Source organism: Ochotona princeps, chromosome 16, assembly GCF_030435755.1.
Source record: "Ochotona princeps isolate mOchPri1 chromosome 16, mOchPri1.hap1, whole genome shotgun sequence".
NCBI lineage: Eukaryota > Metazoa > Chordata > Mammalia > Lagomorpha > Ochotonidae > Ochotona > Ochotona princeps.
The window spans coordinates 37,872,342-37,887,069 of record NC_080847.1 but is presented as its reverse complement, the minus strand read 5'-3'; positions in this window follow the sequence as shown (position 1 = coordinate 37,887,069).

Below are 14,728 nucleotides of genomic sequence, written 5' to 3'. Positions count from 1 at the left end.
GTTCACACACTATGCTTAATGCCGTTTGAGTGCATTGTCCTGAAGGGCAGGTTGGTGAGCATCCCACACAAACGAAGGCTCCACAGGCGAGTTTCACATGCCACCAACTCCACATTCAGAAACCACTTCAGCGCCAAAGTCCTTTTCAGCTAGCCCTAAATACAAAGGCTCTAGACGCAGATGTTGCTGTAAGGGCTAATTCCATCAAGCAACACTGCATGTTGCTGAATTGCATATTGAAGAAGAATCAGCCGAGTGGTTCTTGTGGGAGAACAACTCCATTTGGCTCACTGACTTCACACACCATCAGGTTGACAGGCAGCTCTCAAGCAAACTACGTGTTCACACACTATGCTAAATGCCATTTGAGTGCATTGTCCTGAAGGGCAGGTTGGTGAGCATCCCACACAAACGAAGGCTGCACAGGCGGGTTTCACATGCCGCCAACTCCACATTCAGAAACCACTTCAGCGCCAAAGCCGTTTTCAGCTAGCCCTAAATACAAAGGCTCTAGACGCAGATGTTGCTGTAAGAGCTAATTCCATCAAGCAACACTGCATGTTGCTGAATTGCATATTGAAGAAGAATCAGCCGAGTGGTTCTTGTGGGAGAACAACTCCATTTGGCTCACTGACTTCACACACCATCAGGCTGACAGGCAGCTCTCAAGCAAACTACGTGTTCACACACTATGCTTAATGCCGTTTGAGTGCATTGTCCTGAAGGGCAGGTTGGTGAGCATCCCACACAAACGAAGGCTCCACAGGCGGGTTTCACATGCCACCAACTCCACATTCAGAAACCACTTCAGCGCCAAAGCCCTTTTCAGCTAGCCCTCAATAGAAAGGCTCTAGACGCAGATGTTGCTGTAAGGGCCAATTCCATCAAGCAACACTGCATGTTGCTGAATTGCATATTGAAGAAGAATCAGCCGAGTGGTTCTTGTGGAGAACAACTCCATTTGGCTCACTGACTTCACACACCAACAGGTTGACAGGCAGCTCTCAAGCAAACTACGTGTTCACACACTATGCTTAATGCCGTTTGAGTGCATTGTCCTGAAGGGCAGGTTGGTGAGCATCCCACACAAACGAAGGCTGCACAGGCGGGTTTCACATGCCACCAACTCCACATTCAGAAACCACTTCAGCGCCAAAGCCCTTTTCAGCTAGCCCTAAATACAAAGGCTCTAGACGCAGATGTTGCTGTAAGAGCTAATTCCATCAAGCAACACTGCATGTTGCTGAATTGCATATTGAAGAAGAATCAGCCGAGTGGTTCTTGTGGGAGAACAACTCCATTTGGCTCACTGACTTCACACACCATCAGGCTGACAGGCAGCTCTCAAGCAAACTACCTGTTCACACACTATGCTTAATGCCGTTTGAGTGCATTGTCCTGAAGGGCAGGTTGGTGAGCATCCCACACAAACGAAGGCTCCACAGGCGGGTTTCACATGCCACCAACTCCACATTCAGAAACCACTTCAGCGCCAAAGCCGTTTTCAGCTAGCCCTAAATACAAAGGCTCTAGACGCAGATGTTGCTGTAAGAGCTAATTCCATCAAGCAACACTGCATGTTGCTGAATTGCATATTGAAGAAGAATCAACCGAGTGATTCTTGTGGGAGAACTACTCCATTTGGCTCACTGACTTCACACACCATCAGGCTGACAGGCAGCTCTCAAGCAAACTACGTGTTCACACACTATGCTTAATGCCGTTTGAGTGCATTGTCCTGAAGGGCAGGTTGGTGAGCATCCCACACAAACGAAGGCTCCACAGGCGGGTTTCACATGCCACCAACTCCACATTCAGAAACCACTTCAGCGCCAAAGCCCTTTTCAGCTAGCCCTCAATACAAAGGCTCTAGACGCAGATGTTGCTGTAAGGGCTAATTCCATCAAGCAACACTGCATGTTGCTGAATTGCATATTGAAGAAGAATCAGCCGAGTGGTTCTTGTGGGAGAACAACTCCATTTGGCTCACTGACTTCACACACCATCAGGCTGACAGGCAGCTCTCAAGCAAACTACGTGTTCACACACTATGCTTAATGCCGTTTGAGTGCATTGTCCTGAAGGGCAGGTTGGTGAGCATCCCACACAAACGAAGGCTACACAGGTGGGTTTCACATGCCACCAACTCCACATTCAGAACCCACTTCTGCGCCAAAGCCCTTTTCAGCTAGCCCTAAATACAAAGGCTCTAGATGCAGATGTTGCTGTAAGAGCTAATTCCATCAAGCAACACTGCATGTTGCTGAATTGCATATTGAAGAAGAATCAGCCGAGCCGTTCTTGTGGGAGAACAACTCCATTTGGCTCACTGACTTCACACACCATCAGGCTGACAAGCAGCTCTCAAGCAAACTACGTGTTCACACACTATGCTTAATGCCGTTTGAGTGCATTGTCCTGAAGGGCGGGTTGGTGAGCATCCCACACAAATGAAGGCTTCACAGGCGGGTTTCACATGCCACCAACTCCACATTCAGAAACCACTTCAGCGCCAAAGCCGTTTTCAGCTAGCCCTAAATACAAAGGCTCTAGACGCAGATGTTGCTGTAAGAGCTAATTCCATCAAGCAACACTGCATGTTGCTGAATTGCATATTGAAGAAGAATCAGCCGAGTGGTTCTTGTGGGAGAACAACTCCATTTGGCTCACTGACTTCACACACCATCAGGCTGACATGCAGCTCTCAAGCAAACTACGTGTTCACACACTACGCTTAATGCCGTTTGAGTGCATTGCCCTGAAGGGCAGGTTGGTGGGCATCCCAACAAACGAAGGCTCCACAGGCGGGTTTCACATGCCACCAACTCCACATTCAGAAACCACTTCAGCGCCAAAGCCCTTTTCAGCTAGCCCTAAATACAAAGGCTCTAGACGCAGATGTTGCTGTAAGGGCTAATTCCATCAAGCAACACTGCATGTTGCTGAATTGCATATTGAAGAAGAATCAGCCGAGTGGTTCTTGTGGGAGAACAACTCCATTTGGCTCACTGACTTCACACACCATCAGGTTGACAGGCAGCTCTCAAGCAAACTACGTGTTCACACACTATGCTTAATGCCATTTGAGTGCATTGTCCTGAAGGGCAGGTTGGTGAGCATCCTACACAAACGAAGGCTCCACAGGCGGGTTTCACATGCCACCAACTCCACATTCAGAAACCACTTCAGCGCCAAAGCCGTTTTCAGCTAGCCCTAAATACAAAGGCTCTAGACGCAGATGTTGCTGTAAGAGCTAATTCCATCAAGCAACACTGCATGTTGCTGAATTGCATAATGAAGAAGAATCAGCCGAGTGGTTCTTGTGGGAGAACAACTCCATTTGGCTCACTGACTTCATACACCATCAGGCTGACAGGCAGCTCTCAAGCAAACTACGTGTTCACACACTATGCTTAATGCCGTTTGAGTGCATTGTCCTGAAGGGCAGGTTGGTGAGCATCCCACACAAACGAAGGCTCCACAGGCGGGTTTCACATGCCACCAACTCCACATTCAGAAACCACTTCAGCGCCAAAGCCCTTTTCAGCTAGCCCTCAATACAAAGGCTCTAGACGCAGATGTTGCTGTAAGGGCCAATTCCATCAAGCAACACTGCATGTTGCTGAATTGCATATTGAAGAAGAATCAGCCGAGTGGTTCTTGTGGGAGAACAACTCCATTTGGCTCACTGACTTCACACACCATCAGGTTGACAGGCAGCTCTCAAGCAAACTACGTGTTCACACACTATGCTTAATGCCATTTGAGTGCATTGTCCTGAAGGGCAGGTTGGTGAGCATCCCACACAAACGAAGGCTGCACAGGCGGGTTTCACATGCCACCAACTCCACATTCAGAAACCACTTCAGCGCCAAAGCCGTTTTCAGCTAGCCCTAAATACAAAGGCTCTAGACGCAGATGTTGCTGTAAGAGCTAATTCCATCAAGCAACACTGCATGTTGCTGAATTGCATATTGAAGAAGAATCAGCCGAGTGGTTCTTGTGGGAGAACAACTCCATTTGGCTCACTGACTTCACACACCATCAGGCTGACAGGCAGCTCTCAAGCAAACTACGTGTTCACACACTATGCTTAATGCCGTTTGAGTGCATTGTCCTGAAGGGCAGGTTGGTGAGCATCCCACACAAACGAAGGCTCCACAGGCGGGTTTCACATGCCACCAACTCCACATTCAGAAACCACTTCAGCGCCAAAGCCCTTTTCAGCTAGCCCGAAATACAAAGGCTCTAGACGCAGATGTTGCTGTAAGAGCTAATTCCATCAAGCAACGCTGCATGTTGCTGAATTGCATAATGAAGAAGAATCAGCCGAGTGGTTCTTGTGGAGAACAACTCCATTTGGCTCACTGACTTCACACACCATCAGGCTGACAGGCAGCTCTCAAGCAAACTACGTGTTCACACACTATGCTTAATGCCGTTTGAGTGCATTGTCCTGAAGGGCAGGTTGGTGAGCATCCCACACAAACGAAGGCTCCACAGGCGGGTTTCACATGCCACCAACTCCACATTCAGAAACCACTTCAGCGCCAAAGCCCTTTTCAGCTAGCCCGAAATACAAAGGCTCTGGACGCAGATGTTGCTGTAAGAGCTAATTCCATCAAGCAACACTGCATGTTGCAGAATTGCATATTGAAGAAGAATCAGCCGAGTGGTTCTTGTGGGAGAACAACTCCATTTGGCTCACTGACTTCACACACCATCAGGCTGACAGGCAGTTCTCAAGCAAACTACGTGTTCACACACTATGCTTAATGCCGTTTGAGTGCATTGTCCTGAAGGGCAGTTTGGTGAGCATCCCACACAAAAGAAGGCTCCACAGGCGGGTTTCACATGCCACCAACTCCACATTCAGAAACCACTTCAGCGCCAAAGCCCTTTTCAGCTAGCCCTAAATACAAAGGCTCTAGACTCAGATGTTGCTGTAAGAGCTAATTCCATCAAGCAACACTGCATGTTGCTGAATTGCATATTGAAGAAGAATCAGCCGAGTGGTTCTTGTGGGAGAACAACTCCATTTGGCTCACTGACTTCACACACCATCAGGCTGACAGGCAGCTCTCAAGCAAACTACGTGTTCACACACTATGCTTAATGCCGTTTGAGTGCATTGTCCTGAAGGGCAGGTTGGTGAGCATCCCACACAAACGAAGGCTCCACAGGCGGGTTTCACATGCCACCAACTCCACCTTCAGAAACCACTTCAGCGCCAAAGCCGTTTTCAGCTAGCCCTAAATACAAACGCTCTAGACGCAGATGTTGCTGTAAGAGCTAATTCCATCAAGCAACACTGCATGTTGCTGAATTGCATATTGAAGAAGAATCAGCCGAGTGGTTCTTGTGGGAGAACAACTCCATTTGGCTCACTGACTTCACACACCATCAGGCTGACAGGCAGCTCTCAAGCAAACTACGTGTTCACACACTATGCTTAATGCCGTTTGAGTGCATTGTCCTGAAGGGCAGGTTGGTGAGCATCCCACACAAACGAAGGCTCCACAGGCGGGTTTCACATGCCACCAACTCCACATTCAGAAACCACTTCAGCGCCAAAGCCATTTTCAGCTAGCCCGAAATACAAATTCTCTGGACGCAGATGTTGCTGTAAGAGCTAATTCCATCAAGCAACACTGCATGTTGCTGAATTGCATATTGAAGAAGAATCAGCCGAGTGGTTCTTGTGGGAGAACAACTCCATTTGGCTCACTGACTTCACACACCATCAGGCTGACAGGCAGCTCTCAAGCAAACTACGTGTTCACACACTATGCTTAATGCCGTTTGAGTGCATTGTCCTGAAGGGCAGGTTGGTGAGCATCCCACACAAACGAAGGCTCCACAGGCGGGTTTCACATGCCACCAACTCCACATTCAGAAACCACTTCAGCGCCAAAGCCCTTTTCAGCTAGCCCGAAATACAAAGGCTCTAGACGCAGATGTTGCTGTAAGAGCTAATTCCATCAAGCAACGCTGCATGTTGCTGAATTGCATAATGAAGAAGAATCAGCCGAGTGGTTCTTGTGGAGAACAACTCCATTTGGCTCACTGACTTCACACACCATCAGGCTGACAGGCAGCTCTCAAGCAAACTACGTGTTCACACACTATGCTTAATGCCGTTTGAGTGCATTGTCCTGAAGGGCAGGTTGGTGAGCATCCCACACAAACGAAGGCTCCACAGGCGGGTTTCACATGCCACCAACTCCACATTCAGAAACCACTTCAGCGCCAAAGCCCTTTTCAGCTAGCCCGAAATACAAAGGCTCTGGACGCAGATGTTGCTGTAAGAGCTAATTCCATCAAGCAACACTGCATGTTGCAGAATTGCATATTGAAGAAGAATCAGCCGAGTGGTTCTTGTGGGAGAACAACTCCATTTGGCTCACTGACTTCACACACCATCAGGCTGACAGGCAGTTCTCAAGCAAACTACGTGTTCACACACTATGCTTAATGCCGTTTGAGTGCATTGTCCTGAAGGGCAGTTTGGTGAGCATCCCACACAAAAGAAGGCTCCACAGGCGGGTTTCACATGCCACCAACTCCACATTCAGAAACCACTTCAGCGCCAAAGCCCTTTTCAGCTAGCCCTAAATACAAAGGCTCTAGACTCAGATGTTGCTGTAAGAGCTAATTCCATCAAGCAACACTGCATGTTGCTGAATTGCATATTGAAGAAGAATCAGCCGAGTGGTTCTTGTGGGAGAACAACTCCATTTGGCTCACTGACTTCACACACCATCAGGCTGACAGGCAGCTCTCAAGCAAACTACGTGTTCACACACTATGCTTAATGCCGTTTGAGTGCATTGTCCTGAAGGGCAGGTTGGTGAGCATCCCACACAAACGAAGGCTCCACAGGCGGGTTTCACATGCCACCAACTCCACATTCAGAAACCACTTCAGCGCCAAAGCCATTTTCAGCTAGCCCTAAATACAAACGCTCTAGACGCAGATGTTGCTGTAAGAGCTAATTCCATCAAGCAACACTGCATGTTGCTGAATTGCATATTGAAGAAGAATCAGCCGAGTGGTTCTTGTGGGAGAACAACTCCATTTGGCTCACTGACTTCACACACCATCAGGCTGACAGGCAGCTCTCAAGCAAACTACGTGTTCACACACTATGCTTAATGCCGTTTGAGTGCATTGTCCTGAAGGGCAGGTTGGTGAGCATCCCACACAAACGACGGCTGCACAGGCGGGTTTCACATGCCACCAACTCCACATTCAGAAACCACTTCAGCGCCAAAGCCCTTTTCAGCTAGCCCGAAATACAAATTCTCTGGACGCAGATGTTGCTGTAAGAGCTAATTCCATCAAGCAACACTGCATGTTGCTGAATTGCATATTGAAGAAGAATCAGCCGAGTGGTTCTTGTGGGAGAACAACTCCATTTGGCTCACTGACTTCACACACCATCAGGCTGACAGGCAGCTCTCAAGCAAACTACGTGTTCACACACTATGCTTAATGCCGTTTGGGTGCATTGTCCTGAAGGGCAGGTTGGTGAGCATCCCACACAAACGAAGGCTCCACAGGCGGGATTCACATGCCACCAACTCCACATTCAGAAACCACTTCAGCGCCAAAGCCCTTTTCAGTTAGCCCTAAATACAAAGGCTCTGGACGCAGATGTTGCTGTAAGAGCTAATTCCTTCAAGCAACGCTGCATGTTGCTGAATTGCATATTGAAGAAGAATCAGCCGAGTGGTTCTTGTGGAGAACAACTCCATTTGGCTCACTGACTTCACACACCATCAGGCTGACAGGCAGCTCTCAAGCAAACTACGTGTTCACACACTATGCTTAATGCCGTTTGAGTGCATTGTCCTGAAGGGCAGGTTGGTGAGCAACCCACACAAACGAAGGCTCCACAGGCGAGTTTCACATGCCACCAACTCCACATTCAGAAACCACTTCAGCGCCAAAGCCCTTTTCAGCTAGCCCTAAATACAAAGGCTCTAGACGCAGATGTTGCTGTAAGGGCTAATTCCATCAAGCAACACTGCATGTTGCTGAATTGCATATTGAAGAAGAATCAGCCGAGTGGATCTTGTGGGAGAACAACTCCATTTGGCTCACTGACTTCACACACCATCAGGTTGACAGGCAGCTCTCAAGCAAACTACGTGTTCACACACTATGCTAAATGCCGTTTGAGTGCATTGTCCTGAAGGGCAGGTTGGTGAGCATCCCACACAAACGAAGGCTGCACAGGCGGGTTTCACATGCCACCAACTCCACATTCAGAAACCACTTCAGCGCCAAAGCCGTTTTCAGCTAGCCCTAAATACAAAGGCTCTAGACGCAGATGTTGCTGTAAGAGCTAATTCCATCAAGCAACACTGCATGTTGCTGAATTGCATATTGAAGAAGAATCAGCCGAGTGGTTCTTGTGGGAGAACAACTCCATTTGGCTCACTGACTTCACACACCATCAGGCTGACAGGCAGCTCTCAAGCAAACTACGTGTTCACACACTATGCTTAATGCCGTTTGAGTGCATTGTCCTGAAGGGCAGGTTGGTGAGCATCCCACACAAACGAAGGCTCCACAGGCGGGTTTCACATGCCACCAAGTCCACATTCAGAAACCACTTCAGCGCCAAAGCCGTTTTCAGCTAGCCCGAAATACAAATTCTCTGAACGCAGATGTTGCTGTAAGAGCTAATTCCATCAAGCAACACTGCATGTTGCTGAATTGCATATTGAAGAAGAATCAACCGAGTGATTCTTGTGGGAGAACTACTCCATTTGGCTCACTGACTTCACACACCATCAGGCTGACAGGCAGCTCTCAAGCAAACTACGTGTTCACACACTATGCTTAATGCCGTTTGAGTGCATTGTCCTGAAGGGCAGGTTGGTGAGCATCCCACACAAACGAAGGCTGCACAGGCGGGTTTCACATGCCACCAACTCCACATTCAGAAACCACTTCAGCGCCAAAGCCGTTTTCAGCTAGCCCTAAATACAAAGGCTCTAGACGCAGATGTTGCTGTAAGAGCTAATTCCATCAAGCAACACTGCATGTTGCTGAATTGCATATTGAAGAAGAATCAGCCGAGTGGTTCTTGTGGGAGAACAACTCCATTTGGCTCACTGACTTCACACACCATCAGGCTGACAGGCAGCTCTCAAGCAAACTACGTGTTCACACACTATGCTTAATGCCGTTTGAGTGCATTGTCCTGAAGGGCAGGTTGGTGAGCATCCCACACAAACGAAGGCTCCACAGGCGGGTTTCACATGCCACCAACTCCACATTCAGAAACCACTTCAGCGCCAAAGCCCTTTTCAGCTAGCCCTCAATACAAAGGCTCTAGACGCAGATGTTGCTGTAAGGGCCAATTCCATCAAGCAACACTGCATGTTGCTGAATTGCATATTGAAGAAGAATCAGCCGAGTGGTTCTTGTGGGAGAACAACTCCATTTGGCTCACTGACTTCACACACCAACAGGTTGACAGGCAGCTCTCAAGCAAACTACGTGTTCACACACTATGCTTAATGCCGTTTGAGTGCATTGTCCTGAAGGGCAGGTTGGTGAGCATCCCACACAAACGAAGGCTCCACAGGCGGGTTTCACATGCCACCAAGTCCACATTCAGAAACCACTTCAGCGCCAAAGCCGTTTTCAGCTAGCCCTAAATACAAAGGCTCTAGACGCAGATGTTGCTGTAAGAGCTAATTCCAACAAGCAACGCTGCATGTTGCTGAATTGCATAATGAAGAAGAATCAGCCGAGTGGTTCTTGTGGAGAACAACTCCATTTGGCTCACTGACTTCACACACCATCAGGCTGAAAGGCAGCTCTCAAGCAAACTACGTGTTCACACACTATGCTTAATGCCGTTTGAGTGCATTGTCCTGAAGGGCAGGTTGGTGAGCAACCCACACAAACGAAGGCTGCACAGGCGGGTTTCACATGCCACCAACTCCACATTCAGAAACCACTTCAGCGCCAAAGCCATTTTCAGCTAGCCCTAAATACAAACGCTCTAGACGCAGATGTTGCTGTAAGAGCTAATTCCATCAAGCAACACTGCATGTTGCTGAATTGCATATTGAAGAAGAATCAGCCAGTGGTTCTTGTGGGAGAACAACTCCATTTGGCTCACTGACTTCACACACCATCAGGCTGACAGGCAGCTCTCAAGCAAACTACGTGTTCACACACTATGCTTAATGCCGTTTGAGTGCATTGTCCTGAAGGGCAGGTTGGTGAGCATCCCACACAAACGAAGGCTGCACAGGCGGGTTTCACATGCCACCAACTCCACATTCAGAAACCACTTCAGCGCCAAAGCCCTTTTCAGCTAGCCCTAAATACAAAGGCTCTAGACGCAGATGTTGCTGTAAGAGCTAATTCCATCAAGCAACACTGCATGTTGCTGAATTGCATATTGAAGAAGAATCAGCCGAGTGGTTCTTGTGGGAGAACAACTCCATTTGGCTCACTGACTTCACACACCATCAGGCTGACAGGCAGCTCTCAAGCAAACTACGTGTTCACACACTACGCTTAATGCCGTTTGAGTGCATTGTCCTGAAGGGCAGGTTGGTGAGCATCCCACACAAACGAAGGCTCCACAGGCGGGTTTCACATGCCACCAACTCCACATTCAGAAACCACTTCAGCGCCAAAGCCCTTTTCAGCTAGCCCTCAATACAAAGGCTCTAGACGCAGATGTTGCTGTAAGGGCCAATTCCATCAAGCAACACTGCATGTTGCTGAATTGCATATTGAAGAAGAATCAGCCGAGTGGTTCTTGTGGGAGAACAACTCCATTTGGCTCACTGACTTCACACACCAACAGGTTGACAGGCAGCTCTCAAGCAAACTACGTGTTCACACACTATGCTTAATGCCGTTTGAGTGCATTGTCCTGAAGGGCAGGTTGGTGAGCATCCCACACAAACGAAGGCTCCACAGGCGGGTTTCACATGCCACCAACTCCACATTCAGAAACCACTTCAGCGCCAAAGCCCTTTTCAGCTAGCCCTAAATACAAAGGCTCTAGACGCAGATGTTGCTGTAAGAGCTAATTCCAACAAGCAACGCTGCATGTTGCTGAATTGCATAATGAAGAAGAATCAGCCGAGTGGTTCTTGTGGAGAACAACTCCATTTGGCTCACTGACTTCACACACCATCAGGCTGAAAGGCAGCTCTCAAGCAAACTACGTGTTCACACACTATGCTTAATGCCGTTTGAGTGCATTGTCCTGAAGGGCAGGTTGGTGAGCAACCCACACAAACGAAGGCTGCACAGGCGGGTTTCACATGCCACCAACTCCACATTCAGAAACCACTTCAGCGCCAAAGCCATTTTCAGCTAGCCCTAAATACAAACGCTCTAGACGCAGATGTTGCTGTAAGAGCTAATTCCATCAAGCAACACTGCATGTTGCTGAATTGCATATTGAAGAAGAATCAGCCGAGTGGTTCTTGTGGGAGAACAACTCCATTTGGCTCACTGACTTCACACACCATCAGGCTGACAGGCAGCTCTCAAGCAAACTACGTGTTCACACACTATGCTTAATGCCGTTTGAGTGCATTGTCCTGAAGGGCAGGTTGGTGAGCATCCCACACAAACGAAGGCTCCACAGGCGGGTTTCACATGCCACCAACTCCACATTCAGAAACCACTTCAGCGCCAAAGCCCTTTTCAGCTAGCCCGAAATACAAATTCTCTGGACGCAGATGTTGCTGTAAGAGCTAATTCCTTCAAGCAACGCTGCATGTTGCTGAATTGCATATTGAAGAAGAATCAGCCGAGTGGTTCTTGTGGAGAACAACTCCATTTGGCTCACTGACTTCACACACCATCAGGCTGACAGGCAGCTCTCAAGCAAACTACGTGTTCACACACTATGCTTAATGCCGTTTGAGTGCATTGTCCTGAAGGGCAGGTTGGTGAGCAACCCACACAAACGAAGGCTGCACAGGCGAGTTTCACATGCCACCAACTCCACATTCAGAAACCACTTCAGCGCCAAAGTCCTTTTCAGCTAGCCCTAAATACAAACGCTCTAGACGCAGATGTTGCTGTAAGAGCTAATTCCATCAAGCAACACTGCATGTTGCTGAATTGCATATTGAAGAAGAATCAGCCGAGTGGTTCTTGTGGGAGAACAACTCCATTTGGCTCACTGACTTCACACACCATCAGGCTGACAGGCAGCTCTCAAGCAAACTACGTGTTCACACACTATGCTTAATGCCGTTTGAGTGCATTGTCCTGAAGGGCAGGTTGGTGAGCATCCCACACAAACGAAGGCTCCACAGGCGGGTTTCACATGCCACCAACTCCACATTCAGAAACCACTTCAGCGCCAAAGCCGTTTTCAGCTAGCCCTAAATACAAAGGCTCTAGACGCAGATGTTGCTGTAAGAGCTAATTCCATCAAGCAACACTGCATGTTGCTGAATTGCATATTGAAGAAGAATCAGCCGAGTGGTTCTTGTGGGAGAACAACTCCATTTGGCTCACTGACTTCACACACCATCAGGCTGACAGGCAGCTCTCAAGCAAACTACGTGTTCACACACTATGCTTAATGCCGTTTGAGTGCATTGTCCTGAAGGGCAGGTTGGTGAGCATCCCACACAAACGAAGGCTCCACAGGCGGGTTTCACATGCCACCAACTCCACATTCAGAAACCACTTCAGCGCCAAAGCCCTTTTCAGCTAGCCCTCAATACAAAGGCTCTAGACGCAGATGTTGCTGTAAGGGCCAATTCCATCAAGCAACACTGCATGTTGCTGAATTGCATATTGAAGAAGAATCAGCCGAGTGGTTCTTGTGGGAGAACAACTCCATTTGGCTCACTGACTTCACACACCAACAGGTTGACAGGCAGCTCTCAAGCAAACTACGTGTTCACACACTATGCTTAATGCCGTTTGAGTGCATTGTCCTGAAGGGCAGGTTGGTGAGCATCCCACACAAACGAAGGCTCCACAGGCGGGTTTCACATGCCACCAACTCCACATTCAGAAACCACTTCAGCGCCAAAGCCCTTTTCAGCTAGCCCTAAATACAAAGGCTCTAGACGCAGATGTTGCTGTAAGAGCTAATTCCAACAAGCAACGCTGCATGTTGCTGAATTGCATAATGAAGAAGAATCAGCCGAGTGGTTCTTGTGGAGAACAACTCCATTTGGCTCACTGACTTCACACACCAACAGGCTGACAGGCAGCTCTCAAGCAAACTACGTGTTCACACACTATGCTTAATGCCGTTTGGGTGCATTGTCCTGAAGGGCAGGTTGGTGAGCAACCCACACAAACGAAGGCTGCACAGGCGAGTTTCACATGCCACCAACTCCACATTCAGAAACCACTTCAGCGCCAAAGTCCTTTTCAGCTAGCCCTAAATACAAAGGCTCTAGACGCAGATGTTGCTGTAAGGGCTAATTCCATCAAGCAACACTGCATGTTGCTGAATTGCATATTGAAGAAGAATCAGCCGAGTGGTTCTTGTGGGAGAACAACTCCATTTGGCTCACTGACTTCACACACCATCAGGTTGACAGGCAGCTCTCAAGCAAACTACGTGTTCACACACTATGCTAAATGCCATTTGAGTGCATTGTCCTGAAGGGCAGGTTGGTGAGCATCCCACACAAACGAAGGCTGCACAGGCGGGTTTCACATGCCGCCAACTCCACATTCAGAAACCACTTCAGCGCCAAAGCCGTTTTCAGCTAGCCCTAAATACAAAGGCTCTAGACGCAGATGTTGCTGTAAGAGCTGATTCCATCAAGCAACACTGCATGTTGCTGAATTGCATATTGAAGAAGAATCAGCCGAGTGGTTCTTGTGGGAGAACAACTCCATTTGGCTCACTGACTTCACACACCATCAGGCTGACAGGCAGCTCTCAAGCAAACTACGTGTTCACACACTATGCTTAATGCCGTTTGAGTGCATTGTCCTGAAGGGCAGGTTGGTGAGCATCCCACACAAACGAAGGCTCCACAGGCGGGTTTCACATGCCACCAACTCCACATTCAGAAACCACTTCAGCGCCAAAGCCCTTTTCAGCTAGCCCTAAATACAAAGGCTCTAGACGCAGATGTTGCTGTAAGGGCCAATTCCATCAAGCAACACTGCATGTTGCTGAATTGCATATTGAAGAAGAATCAGCCGAGTGGTTCTTGTGGGAGAACAACTCCATTTGGCTCACTGACTTCACACACCAACAGGTTGACAGGCAGCTCTCAAGCAAACTACGTGTTCACACACTATGCTTAATGCCGTTTGAGTGCATTGTCCTGAAGGGCAGGTTGGTGAGCATCCCACACAAACGAAGGCTCCACAGGCGGGTTTCACATGCCACCAACTCCACATTCAGAAACCACTTCAGCGCCAAAGCCCTTTTCAGCTAGCCCTAAATACAAAGGCTCTAGACGCAGATGTTGCTGTAAGAGCTAATTCCAACAAGCAACGCTGCATGTTGCTGAATTGCATAATGAAGAAGAATCAGCCGAGTGGTTCTTGTGGAGAACAACTCCATTTGGCTCACTGACTTCACACACCAACAGGCTGACAGGCAGCTCTCAAGCAAACTACGTGTTCACACACTATGCTTAATGCCGTTTGGGTGCATTGTCCTGAAGGGCAGGTTGGTGAGCAACCCACACAAACGAAGGCTGCACAGGCGAGTTTCACATGCCACCAACTCCACATTCAG